We start from the raw sequence: 13,897 nt of genomic DNA, 5'->3' as shown, positions 1-13,897 counted from the left end.
CATTCATTTTTAGTTTTTCACCCATGAAAGAATACTTCAGTTCAGTAAACCACTGGACTATAATTGTTTAGTTTCAGTAGGCACTGAAAATAGCCAGAATAATGAAAATAAGTTTAGCAGAAACACAGGAAAAACAAGAGAGAAATCATAGAGTTAGCAGATATCCCAATGGTCTAGGAGAAAGTATGGAGGTGGAAAAAGAACTAAATTGACTAGCAAATACAACAATGTTGGAATAAATCTTTAATTTTATTTTAAGAGAGACACAGTGTATCTTTCTTTTAGATTTTTCATACCAAATATCTAGGTTACACATTTGGGTTTTTAAGAGGATCATTTGGGGCCTGAAATAGGTAGAGGTATAAATTTCCTTTCTTTATGAGATATGCGTTTCCTGCACAACTGGATATCAGGAAAATTTTTTTTAACCCATGAGTCTTTATTCTTCCAATTTTTTTAATACTGAAAAACCTCCCTTGGTCGATTGTGTTGACAAGTCTAACAAGAAAGGAATGGTTTTGGCTTGTGGAATGCAGCAAAATTGCCGGGTATTTGCTGAGAATTTCATCTTATAATTCATGTTTCCCTTGCATGACCTTCTTTTTTCTGTGTTGTGCTTGTTCTCCATTCTACAACCCATCTACTTGCAAGAATCTGGCGCTCATTTGTTCCTCGAGTAAGTTGTATTCTACCAGCCATCGGCACATGAACTCCTTGAGATCAGTCCTCTCATCTCCTATTTGTATACCTGCAAGGTACCCAGACCCGCAGACCCAGTAAAGTCTGTTTACCTTCTTCCCACACCAAGCAATAAAGAAAATGACCATAGCACCATAATCCTTACCTCTGATTTATAGACTGAGGTTAAACCATCAGTGGTTTCAATTTCAATCCTATCAATCAACTGTGTTTGGGCAGGGTATCTCAAAGTTAAACATCATAAAGCCAGATTTAATGGTAACTTATTGCTATACAAATGGAATTATTCTTTTCCTATTTCACTCTCCATCTATGTTGGATCATAATTCAATTTAAATCCATCTGCCTCTAGCATCTGCATGGTGTGTTCAGTTAGAGACAAGAATGGAAATTAGAAGGGTAGATCTGAAGACAGGTTTGAAATGACAAACAGATTTTCAAATTAGACTTTGCCTTTACAGAGCAAACGTGTGCTTTGTAAAATCCATGAAGCATTTGTTTCCTTATAAATAATGAAAGAAGAGGATAAAATTTAAAGCTGCACATGTATGTTTTAGAAGTGTTAATTTTTTATCAGATAAGAAAATATTTTCAGAGTATGCCATTATTTTATTTTCCTATCAATAATTATTTTTTAAATATTTATTTATTTTAGAAAGAGAGAGAGAGAGCAGGAGGGAGGGGCAGAGGGAAAGAGAGAATCTTAAACAGCTTCTGCACTGAGCTTGGAGCCCCATACTGGGCTGGATCCCAAGACCCTGAGATCACAACCAGAGCCGAAACCAACAGTCAGATGCTCAACCCACTGTACCACACACTTGCCCCTCAATAATTATTTTTAACATGCAAATAACTTATAAACCTATTTCACCACCAATAGTTTAAAAATTCTTTAAGTATTTTTAGTAAAACACATAAATCTATCCTTATTTCTATTCTGCTTTTTTAAATTGCCCTACCTAAACATAACTACAGCAATAGTTGTGTGTATTCTTTCCCTTCAAGGTATAGTTTAAGCAGCTAAAAAGGAACCCAAATTCTTTTTTTTCTGTTCCTTGTGGGTTTTTTTAAATTTTATTTTTTTAGTGTTCTGAGATTCATTGTTTATGCACCACACCCAGTGCTCCATGCAATAGATGCCCTCCTTAATACCCACCACCAGGCTCACCCAACACTCCCATCCCCTGCCCTCCAGAACCCTCAGTTTGTTTCTGAGTCCAGTCTCTCATGGTTTGTCTCCCCTCCGATTTCCTCCAACTCACTTCTCCTGTCCTTCTCCCAATGTTCTCTATGTTATTCCTTATGTTCCACAAGTCAATGAAACCACACAATAATTGACTCTCTCTGCTTAACATATTTCACCCAACATAATCTCCTCCAGTTCCATCCATACTGATACAAAAGTTGGGTATTCATCCTTTCTGATGGAGACATAATACTCCATTGTATATATGGACCACATCTTCTTTATCCATTCATCTTTTGAAGAGCATCTTGACTCTTTCCACAGTTTGGCGACTGTGGCCATTGCTGCTATGCACATTGGGGATACAGATGGCCCTTCTTTTCACTACATCTGTTATCTTTGAGGTAAATACCTAGTAGTACAATTGCAGGGTCATAAGGAAGTTCTATTTTTAACTTCTTAAGGAATCTCCACATTGTTTTCCAAAGTGGCTGCACCAACTTGCATTCCCACCAACAGCGTAAGAGGGTTCCACTTTCTCCACATCCTCTCCAACACAAGTTTCCTGTCCTGCTGATTTTGGCCATTCTAACTGATGTAAGGTGGTATCTCAATGTGGTTTTGATTTGTATCTCCCTGATGGCTAGTGATGATGAACATTTTTTCCTGTGTCTATTAGCCATTTGTATGTCTTCTTTGGACATGTGTCTGTTCATGTATTCTGCCCATTTTTTGACGTGATTATCTGTTTTTTGAGAGTTGAGTTTGAGGAGTTCTTTACAGATCTGGGATATCAGCCCTTTGTCTGTAGTGTCATTTGTAAATATCTTCTCCCATTCTGTGGGTTTCCTCTTTGTTTTGTTGACTGTGTTTCCTTTGCTGTGCAGAAGATTTTGACCTTGATAAAGTCATAATTTTTTGATTTTGTTTCCTTTGCCTTTGGAGACATGTCTTGAAAGAAGTTGCTGTGCCCAATGTTGAAGAGGTTACTATGTTCTCCTCTAGGATTTTGATAGATTCCTGCCTCACGTTGAGGTCTTTTATCCATTTTGAGTCCATCTTTGTGTATTGAATCCAAATTCTTAACAACTCAGAGTGTGTGTCAAAATGATACAAAAATAAAGCATAGTGACTTGTATTGAAAAAAATATATAGCAATATCACTACTTCTTAAGATTAGTAATAACTACCATCTATTGAGTATTTATCATAAAGTGGGCAGTATGCTAAATTCTTCACACATACATAGTTGTACATACATAACAGACATATTTAAATTTGTTTATTCTTATAGTGATACTACCTATCAGTGCTTTTTTTTTATTCTTTTTTTTAAAGATTTTTTTTTTTTTTAATTTGACAGAGAGAGATGACAAACAGGCAGAGAGGCAGGCAGAGAGGCAGGCAGAGAGAGAGGAGGAAGCAGGCTCCCTGCTGAGCAGAAAGCCCGATGCGGGGCTCGATCCCAGGACCCTAGGATCATGACCCAAGCCAAAGGCAGCAGCTTAACCCACTGAGCCACCCAGGCACCCCACCTATCAGTGCTTTAATGTCCCCATGTTATAGATAATGAAAGTGAGACTTATTGAATGGAGATACTTGGTTAGTAAGAGGCAAAGCCAGGACTGAAATCCAGGTCAGTCTGTCTAACCTGAAATCCATAGACAATTGTCTGGATAATTATAAAACATGGAGGCACATTGGAAGCCCTGTAACTCATAATCACTCATTCATATAGTACCAAACACTGTCTGACAATCTTACTACAAATTCTCTAGTGAGTAGACACTCTCACCCTTTGCCAAGACCATTTACTACTTCCTCAATCCTTGGCACACAGCATTATTATGTTTAATAATAATAGTAGTAGTGGTAATAGTAAACACTTAGATAACACCATACTCTAAGTACTTTTCTAAACACCACATATTTTTTTGTCTATTTTATTTTATTTTATTTTATTTAAACTTGATTAATTAACATATAGTGTGTTATTAGTTTCAGAGGTAGAGTTCAGTGAGTCGTCTATTGTATATAACACCCAGTGCTCATTACATCATGTATCCTTCTTAATGCCCATCACCCAGTTATTTCATATATCTTTTAATTCTCACAACAAACTTATGAGGCAGTTACTGTTGCTATCCCCATTTTACAGATGAAGAAACTGAGGCACAAACAGGTAGGAAAAGTATTTTGGGTCATACAAGTAATAAATGACAGAATTTGGGGTGTCTGGGTGGCTCAGCCTTTAAGCACCTGCCTTCAGCTCAGGTCATGATCCCAGGGCCCTAGAAGTGAGCCCTGTATCGGGCTCCCTGCCCTGTGGGAAGCCTGCTTCTCCCTCTCCCACTCTCTGTGCTTGTGTTCCCTTGCACACGCTCTCTCTCTCTTTCTCTCTGTCAAATAAACAATAAATAAACAAAATCTTAAAAAAGGAAATTGAGATAAGCTGAGTGAAATAAGTCAGGCAGAGAGAGTCAATTATCATATGGTTTCACTTACTTGTGGAGCATAAGGAATAACATAGAGGACACTGGGAGAAGGAAAGGAGAAGGGAGTTGGGGGAAATCAGGGGGAGACGAACCATGAGAGACTGTGGACTGTGGACTCTGAGAAACAAACTGAGGGTTTGGTGGGGGGGAGGGGTTGGGTGAGCCTGGTGGTGTGTATTAAGGAAGGCACATATTGCATGGAGCACTGGGTGTGCTGCATAAACAATGAATTTTGGAACACTGAAAAAAATTAAATTAAATTTCAAAAAAATAAAAATAAAGTAACTTGATGGAAAACAAAAAAACAAAAAAACAAAAAACAGAATTAGACTTCAAGCCCAGACAGTCTTATTCCAATTTTCCATAACCTATAGCCTAAATAAATATGTGAATGAATGAACCAGAATGATTTTTGTCAACATAAATCAAATTGTATCATTGCTTTGGTTTAAACCCTTTGGGGACTCCCCACTGGGTGTGTAACTAAAATGCTAACTTCTTAGCCCAGCCTGTAAGGTCTTGCATGATCTTCTATTTCATCTTTTGCCTCATATTTCATGCTCCTCATTCTCGTCAGTCAGATACAACAGATTTCGTTCAGGACTCTCTTTCCAGTTTGGGTACTTCACACATGCTGTTTCTCCTCTCTGAAAGCTCTTCCCCATACTCTTAACTGGCTGATTCCTACTCATTATTCAAGACTCCACCTAAATGTAACCTCTTGAGAGAGGTTTCTCTAATATGCCAGCATAAAGCAACTGTCCATTTTTGTTATATAATCTAAGAGCATTCAAAACAATTTCAAGTTGTGTGTGTATGTGTGTGTGTGTCTGTGTGTAGAGCTGATTGTCTTTCTCTTTTGACAGACTTTAAGTTTGATGAGGACAGATACTATGATTCTTTTTTCTTTTTCTTTTCTTTTTTTTTTTAGATTTTATTTATTCATTTAAGAAAGAGAGAGAGAAATCACTAGCAGGGGGAAAGGCAGAGGTAGAAACAGACTCCCTATAGCGCAGGGAGCCCAATGGGGGGCTGGATCCCAGCACCCAGAGATCATGATCTGGGCTGACAGCAGACACTTAAACAACTGAGCCACCCAGGCACCCCTGATTCTTTTTTTCTATAAATGGCCTATACTAGGTATTTGATAAATGTTGTTGGAAGTAAGAATGAGTTAATGAGTGACTGAATGAATGAATGAACCACTCAATCAAGAGCATGATTCACAATGAAATCTCATAATACTGTATGTGCCTGTGTATGATTGCCAATTGCCAAATATATCTTGCCAAACACTAACTTAAAAACCAAGATGCAGTGAAAGAGTATCCACTGTCTGTTTGAAGAGCTATGATTGAATATGGTTATTGAGTCAAGAACATAACGAAAACAAGGGCAGATCTACCTCCTCTTTTCTACCTCATGATTGTAGATACAAAATGTTATAATTATAGTTTTTTCCGTTAAACCTGTATGGTAACAGCACACTCCCTCTTCTTTGAGGAAGGTCACCTACATATGGCAGCACTCTGCCACAGGTGGGAGCAAGGAACCTGGTGAAATCAGTCAGGGTCTCCCATACCTCCAGCAACAGTGATTCACCAACAGAGCTGAGCACAAGGTCCACCATGGGCCAATCAGAGTCCTCCACGTGCCTGTTAAGTCGTTCAGGTAACGTATATTTTCTCTTTATCTTTGGAGTCACAGACATGGGAAGATTTAAATTTGAGGCTGCTTAACTGTCATCTTCCCAAGTCACATGGTAGAAACTTTTCTATATTACAAGAAAAAGAGGATAAGGTGTTAACATAAACAGAGATAAGAAACGGAGAGGAAAACCACTAGCGTCATTTAAACCCTTGTTCCCAACTATACCTCAAATCAGCTGTATCTCAGACTTTCAGGTATGTGAGCAAACAAATAGATCTCTTCTATGAAGTTGATTTGAGAATCCTTTCTATTCTTTGCAACCACGCGCCCTGATTTACACAAATTCCCAACCAACAACACTTCTAGTATTTGAAAACATAAGGCCTTACAGAGACCTGTCTCAAGATTTGCAGATAAGGGGTGCCTGGGTGGCTCAGTGGGTTAAAGCCTCTGCCTTCGGCTCAGGTCATGATCCCAGGGTCCTGGGATCAAGCCCTGAATTAGGCTCTCTGCTCAGCAGGGAGCCTGCTTCCCCACCCACCCCCCCCATCTGTCTGCCTCTCTGCCTCCTTGTGATCTCTGTCAAATAAATAAAATCTTAAAAAAAAAAAAAAAGATTTGCAGATAACTTAAAGGTTATCGGTTTGGCTCAGGTTTATGGTGAGCTTATACACAGCGTATAAAAACAGAAAACACCGTCCCAATCACAAAATCAAACCAGGCCATAGAAAGACAGAGAAAGTAGACTATTCCTGGGGAAGGAAGCAAGAAGGAAGAAAGTACCTTTTCCAAAGAAAAGTTTCTGTCCCCCTCTCCCCCGAGGGCTGCTGCTATGATGGGTAAGGATCCTGGAAAAACACTAATCATGCTTCCTGCTATACCCTCGGGAGAATTCCATCAGATCAGGCCTGGCTTCCTCAAGAAAAGTGTGACTACAGGAGCTGCTATCTGTTTCAACCTAAATCTGGTCATAACTTCCAGAACACATAATCCCACCATCGTCTGACTTCTTGGTACTCTTGTAACAGTTGAAATTTCACATCCGTTTGTGTGATGGGATCAACTTGGGAATTACACAGTAGTATTTTTATCCTTGTTGTTCCACAGTGCTCCTCAGTGCCTTACGAAAGGGCAAAACAATATAGAAAGAACAGCGAATTTAAATGATCTTCTAAATAGATGGTTTTTTTAAACTTACAGCATAAGCAATGGTCTGAAGGAACAGTGTGCACTTAATCCTTCCTGTGAGGATACTTACTAGAATTTATACATATTTCTCTTCAGTTTCTTGCATATATTTATCTCATCAGGGATATTTTGTTTGTATGTTTTCCATTGGTGTTTAAGTGTTACTACAAATGCACACTAATCCTGTAGTCATCATTAATATTTGAGTATAAAGCACTAATAAGGTAGTTTGAGGTTTCATTAACATGAAGTTTTTCAGCTGATAATTTGCTTTAAGATCATAACCTAGTGAATAAGCCATTATACCAGGGTTCCTCAATAACACCATTTGGAGGCCATTTGTGATGGAATGCTGTTTACTTAAGAGAAGAAACCTCTGACCTTCTGTGGATTAAAGGGAATCATACCAGCATTATGCACACTGTAGCAAATAATGCTAAAATATGCAGGGAATGATCCCAATCTTTTGGTACCGGTTTGATAATTAATTTGTGAGCCAGGATGTGATCTATTCTGGAGAATGTTCCATGTGCACTAAAGAAGAATTCATATTCTGTAGCTATGGGATGGAATATTCTGAATGTATCTATGAAGTCTACCTGGTCCAGTGTGTCATTGAAAGTCCTTATTTCCTTGTTGATCTTTTGCTTAGATGATCTGTCCATTTCAGTAAGTGGGGTGTAAAGGCCTCTACTATTGTCTTATTGTTGATGTGTTTCTTTGATTTAGTTATTAATTGCCTTATATAATTGACTGCTCCCATGTTAGAGCCATAATTTTTAAAATTGCTAGATCTTCTTGTTGGATAGACCCTTTAAGTATGATACAGTGTCCTTCCTCATCTCTTAGTACAGTCTTTGGTTTAAAATCTAATTTGTCTGATAAAGGATTGCCACCCCAGCTTTCTTTTGTTGTCCATTAGCATGATAAATGGTTATCCATCTCCTCATTTTAGATCTGGAGGTGTCTTTGGGTCTAAAATGAGACTTTTGCAGACAGAAGATCAATGGGTCTTGCTTTTTTTATCCAATCTGATACCCTATGTCTTTTGATTGGGGCATTTAGCCCATTTACATTCAGGATAACGACGGAAAGATATGAATTTAGTGCCTTTGTGTTGCCTATAAGGTGACTGTTACTGTATATTATCTCTGTTCCTTTTGGTCTGTGTTAATTTGGGCTCTCTCTTTGCCTAGAGGACCCCTTTCAATATTTTCTGTAATGCTGATTTTGTAATCACAAATTCTTTTAGTTTCAGTTTGTCCTGGAAGCTTTTTATCACTCCTGTTTTCAATGACAGCCTAGCTGGAATAAAGCATTCTTAGCTGCATATTTTTCTCATTTAGTACCCTGAATATATCATGCCCATCCTTTCTGGCCTGCCAGGTCTCTGTGGATAGGTCTGCTGCCAATCTAATGTTTATACCATTATAGGTTATAGACCTTTTTTTTTTTTAAGATTTTATTTATTTGACACAGAGAGAAAGATCACAAGCAGGCAGAGAGGCAGGCAGAGAGAGAGAGAGAGAGAGAGGGAAGCAGGCTCCCTGCCAAGCAGAGAGCCTGATGCGGGGCTCAATCCCAGGACCCTGAGATCATGACCTGTGTCAAAGGCAGAGGCTTTAACCCACTGAGCCACCCAGGCGCCCCAGATTATAGAACTTTTGATCCAAGATGCTTCCAAGATTTTCTCTTTGTCTCTGAGATTAGTAAATTTTACTATTAGACATTGGGGTTTTAACCTATTTTTTTTACTTTGGGGGGTTTTCTGAGTCTCCTGGATTTTGATGCCTGTTTCCTTCCCCAAATTAGGGCAGTTCTCCATTATAATTCTCCAATATATCTTCTGACCCTCTCTCTCTTTCTTCTTCTTCTGGGATTCCAATTATTCTAATATTGCTTTGCTTTATGGTATCACTTATCTCTTGAATTCCCCCCCCCCCGCTGCCATAACCCAGTAGTTGTTTATCTCTCTTTTTCTCAGCTTCTTTATCCTCTATCATTTGGTCTTCTATGTCACTAGTTCTGTTTTCTGTCTCATTTATCCTAGCAGTTAGAGCCTCCATTTTTTACTGCACCGCATTAATAGCCTTTTTTATTTCAACTTGGTTAGATTTTATTTCTCCAGAAAAGGATTCTTTAATGTCTTCTATGCTTTCTTCCAAGCACAGCTAGTATCTTTATAATTGTTATTCTGAACTCTAGTTCTGACATCTGACTAATGTCCATATGAATTAGGTCCCTGGTAGTTGGTACTGCCTCTTATTCTATTTTTTGAAGTGAGTTTTTCCATTTTGTCATTTTGTCAAGAGAAGAATAGATAAATGAGAGAACAAAATGCTAAAAGGGTAACAATGAGCCCAAGGAAATATACACAAAACAAATCAGAAGAGACCTAAAACCAGAGGGAAAAGGGGGGAAAAAAAGTATGTAAGGCTGGTAAATGGAAAAGAACCATACACTAGATTTTGAATGTATTTTGGTCTGTTAGAAGAAACCATACCCAAAATTACAAAGAAAAAAAAAAAAAATATATATATATATATATATATATATATATGAATGTTGCCTGGGTGGCTCAGTCAGTTAAGCATCTGCTTTCAGCTCAGGTCATGATTCCAGGGTCCTGGGATCAAGTCCCACATCAGGCTCCCTGCTTGGTGGGAAGCCTGCTTCCCCCTCAGCCTGCTGCTCCCTTCTTTGGGCTCAATCTTTCTCTCTGTCAAATAAATAAATAAGATTTTAAATATATATGTGTGTGTGTGTGTGTATGGGATGGAGTATTACTGTAAAAATGAAAAATAAAAAAAATTTAAATTTGGAATTGATTAGAAGTTCATTGAAAAAAAGAAAGAAAAATTTTACAAAAGAGAGAGAGAGGACCGAGTCAAGATGGCAGAGGAGTAGCAGACTGAGATGACATCAGGTCACAGGAGTTCTGCTAGATAGTTATCAAACCATTCTGGACACCTACAAACCAAACAGGAGATCGAAGAGAAAAAGAGCAGCAATTCTACAAACAGAAAATCAACCACTTTCTGAAAGGTAGGATGTGCAGAGAAGTGAACCCAAAGTAACAGGAAGATAGACCATGGGGGGAGGGGTGCCTGTGTGTGGCAGAGCTCCCAGGTATTGGAGCAGGGAAGCTGACTACAAAGATGGAGCTGAGGAGTGAGTTCTCAGGTTGGGGGTACCTTAAACTGTGATCCACGGCACAGTCGGACCACTCCACTTTGAGCAAGGACCCCACAAGTGGCAGATCTGGGGAGACTCACCTTCCTTCTCTGGAGGCAGGAGTCTGCTGGGTTTTGAGACTCCAAATGGGGCTGTGCACCAGAGACAGAAATGCTCGGTCACAGGCCGGGTGAGCTCGGAGTGTGGCTGGAGGCCAGGGAGACAGGAGTGATTGACCGCTTTTCTCCGAGGGTGCACTGAGGAGTGGAGCCCAGAGCTCTCAGCTCCTCTGGGCCAGAGATTGGGAGACCGCCATTTTCATTCCTGTGCTCCAGAGCTCTACAGAAAGCATTCAGGGAACAAAAACTCCCAAGAGCAAAACCGAGATTAGTTAGCCCAGCCCCTGGCAAGGGTGGAACAATTCTGCCTCTGGCAAAGACATTGGAGAATTAATGCAACAGACACCTCTGCCCAGAAGATATGCAAGAATATCCAGCCAAGACCAACCTCGCTGATCAAGGAGAAAAGGGGAATTCCAGAGGAGGAGAAAACAAAGCATGGAATTCATGGCTTTCTCCCCATGATTCTTTAGTCTTGCGAAGTTGATTAAATTTTTTTAATTTTATTTTTTCTTCTAATTTTTTTAATTTTTCCTCTTATCTCTTCTAACGTTTTTTAACTAGTTTATCTTAACAATAACTTTCTTTAAAAAAATCTTTTAAAATCTTTATTATTATACTCATTTTTAACCCTTCATTGTATCTAACTTTATTTTTGTATACATATAGGGTTTTTTCTTCTAAAAAATTTTGTGATACAATTTCTTCCAATAGATCAAAATATACCCTAAATCTAGCACAGGGATTTGTTCCAGTCTCCAGCCTGAACAATTTCTCTCCACTTTCTTTTTCTTTCTTTTTCCAACTTATCATTTCTTTTTTTTAGAATTTTTTTTATTTTCATCTTTACAGTCATATTCCATCCCTTCATCATGTTTACTCTTATTTTGGTATATATATAAGTTTTCCTTTCTTTAAAATTTTGGGAGGTAGTTAATTCTAAGAGACCAAAATACACCCCAAATCAAGTAGGTGGCTCCCTTCTATTCACCAGTCTAATATATATATGTTTTTTTTTTAATTTTTAAATTTCTTTATTACCCCCTTCCCCCCCCCCATTTGGGGTCGCTTCTGATTTGGTTAGCGTACATTTTTCTGGAGTCTTTGCTACCCTTTTAGTATTTTATTCTCTCATTCATATATCCTTATCTAGATGAAATGACAAGGCAGAAAAACTAACCACAAAACAAACAAACAAAAAGAGGCAGTACTGATGGCTAGGGACCTAATCAATACAGACATTGCTAATATGTCAATCTAGAGTTCAGAATGTTGATTCTCAAGGTGCTATCTGGGCTTGAAAAAGGCATGGAAGACATTAAAAAATGCTTTCTGGAGAAATAAAATCCATTTCTGGAGAAATAAAAGAACTAAAATCTAAAAAGCTATTAATGAGGGGCAATAAAAAATTGAGGCTCTTACTGCTAGGATAAATGAGCCAGAAGAGAGAATTACTGATACAGAAGACCAAATGATGAAGAATAAAGAAGCTGAGCAAAAGAGAGACAAACAACTACTGGACCATGAAGGGAGAATTCAAGAGATAAGTGACACCATAAGATAAAACAATATTAGAATAATTGGGATTCCAGAAGAAGAAGAAAGAGAGAGGGAGCAGAAGGTATATTGGAGCAAATTATAGTGGAGAATTCCCCTAATGTGACAAAGGGAACAAGCATCAAAACCCAGGAGGCACAGAGAACCCCCCTCAAAATCAATAAAAATAGGTCCACACCCAGTCATCTAAGAGTAAAACTTACAAGTCTTAGTGACAAACAGAAAATCCTGAAAGCAGCTTGGGACAAGAAGTCTGTAACATACAATGGTAGAAATATTAGATTGGCAACAGACTTATCCACAGTGACCTGGCAGGCCAGAAAAAACTGGCATGATATATTCAGAGCACTAAATGAGAAAAATATGCAGCCAAGAATATTATATCCAGCTAGGCCATCACTGAAAATAGAAGGAGAGATAAAAAGCTTCTAGGACAAACAAAAACTAAAAGAATTTGTAAACACCAAACCAGCTCTACAGGAAATATTGAAAGGGGTCCTCTAAGCAAAGAGAGAGCCTGAAAGTCATAGACCAGAAAGGAACAGAGACAATATACAGTAACAGTGACCTTATAGGCAATACAATGGCACTAAATTCATATCTTTCAATAGTTACCCTGAATATAAATGGGCTAAAATGACCCAATCAAAAGACACAGTTTATCAGAATGGATTTAAAAAAAAACCCCATCAATATGCTGTCTACAAGAAACTAATTTTGGACCCAAAGACACCTCCAGATTTAAAGTGAGGGGATGGAAAACAATCTACCTTGCTTATGGCCAAAAAAAGAAAGCTGGGGTGGCAATCCATATATCAGATAAATTGATTTTTAAGTCAAAGACTATAATAAGAGATGAGGAAGGACACTATATCATACCCAAAGGGTCTGTCCAACAAGAAGATCTAACAATTTTAAATATCTATGCCCCTAAAATGGGAGCAGCCAACTATATAAGCCAATTAATAATAAAATCAAAGAAACATCAACAATAAGACAATAAAAGTAGGGGACTTTAACACCCCACTCACTGAAATAGATCATCCCAGCAAAAGATCAGAAAGGAGGGGCGCCTGGGTGGCTCAGTGGGTTAAAGCCTCTGCCTTCAGCTCAGGCCATGATCCCAGGGTCCTGGGACCGAGCCCCACGTCGGGCTCTCTGCTCTGCAGGAAGCCTGCTTCGTCCTCTCCCTCTCTTTGCCTACTTGTGATCTCTGTCAAATAAATAAATAAATAAAATCTTTTTAAAAAATAACACCTGATTGAGTAGCAAATATAGGAATTTGCCCATTTTATCTAAGATAACTTAGTTTCTAAAAAATAAAAAAAAAAATCAAAGAGGAAATAAAGGCCTTAAATGACACACTGGAACAGATGGACATCACAGATATATTTAGAACATTCCATCCCAAAGCAACAGAATACACATTCTTCTCTAGTGCACATGGAACATTCTCCACAATAGATCACATCCTGGGTCAGTCAGGTCGCAAGTGGTATCAAAAGATTGGGATCATTCCCTGCATATTTTCAGAACACAATACTCTGAAGCTAGAACTCTATCACAAGAGGAAAGTTGGAAAGAATTCAAATACATGGAGGCTAAAGAGCATCCTACTAAAGAATAAATGGGTCAACCAGGAAATTAAAGAAGAATTGAAAAAATTCATGGAAACAAATGATAATGAAAACACAACGGTTCAAAATCTGTGGGACACAGAAATGGAAGTCCTGAGAGGACAGTATATAGCAATACAAGCCTTTCTCAAGAAACAATAAAGGTCTCAAGTATACAACCTAACCCTACACCTAAAGGAGCTGGAGAAAGAA

The 13,897-nt window shown here is 38.4% G+C and overlaps 1 long non-coding RNA gene across 1 annotated transcript in view; it reads right to left on the bottom strand.

Annotated features, from left to right (window-relative positions):
* The window catches only part of LOC116576336, a 41,989-nt gene extending 35,499 nt beyond the window's left edge, over positions 1 to 6,490 (bottom strand). The window contains exon 1 of the long non-coding RNA XR_004280111.1: positions 5,963 to 6,490. This is a non-coding gene — a long non-coding RNA (uncharacterized LOC116576336). The remainder of the gene's footprint in view (positions 1 to 5,962) is intronic.
* Positions 6,491 to 13,897: the final 7,407 nt, after the last annotated feature.

Source organism: Mustela erminea, chromosome 17 (assembly GCF_009829155.1).
Source record: "Mustela erminea isolate mMusErm1 chromosome 17, mMusErm1.Pri, whole genome shotgun sequence".
NCBI classification, from domain to species: Eukaryota; Metazoa; Chordata; class Mammalia; order Carnivora; family Mustelidae; genus Mustela; species Mustela erminea.
Note: the sequence above shows the minus strand (reverse complement) of the source record. Positions and strands in the feature narration are given on the sequence as shown.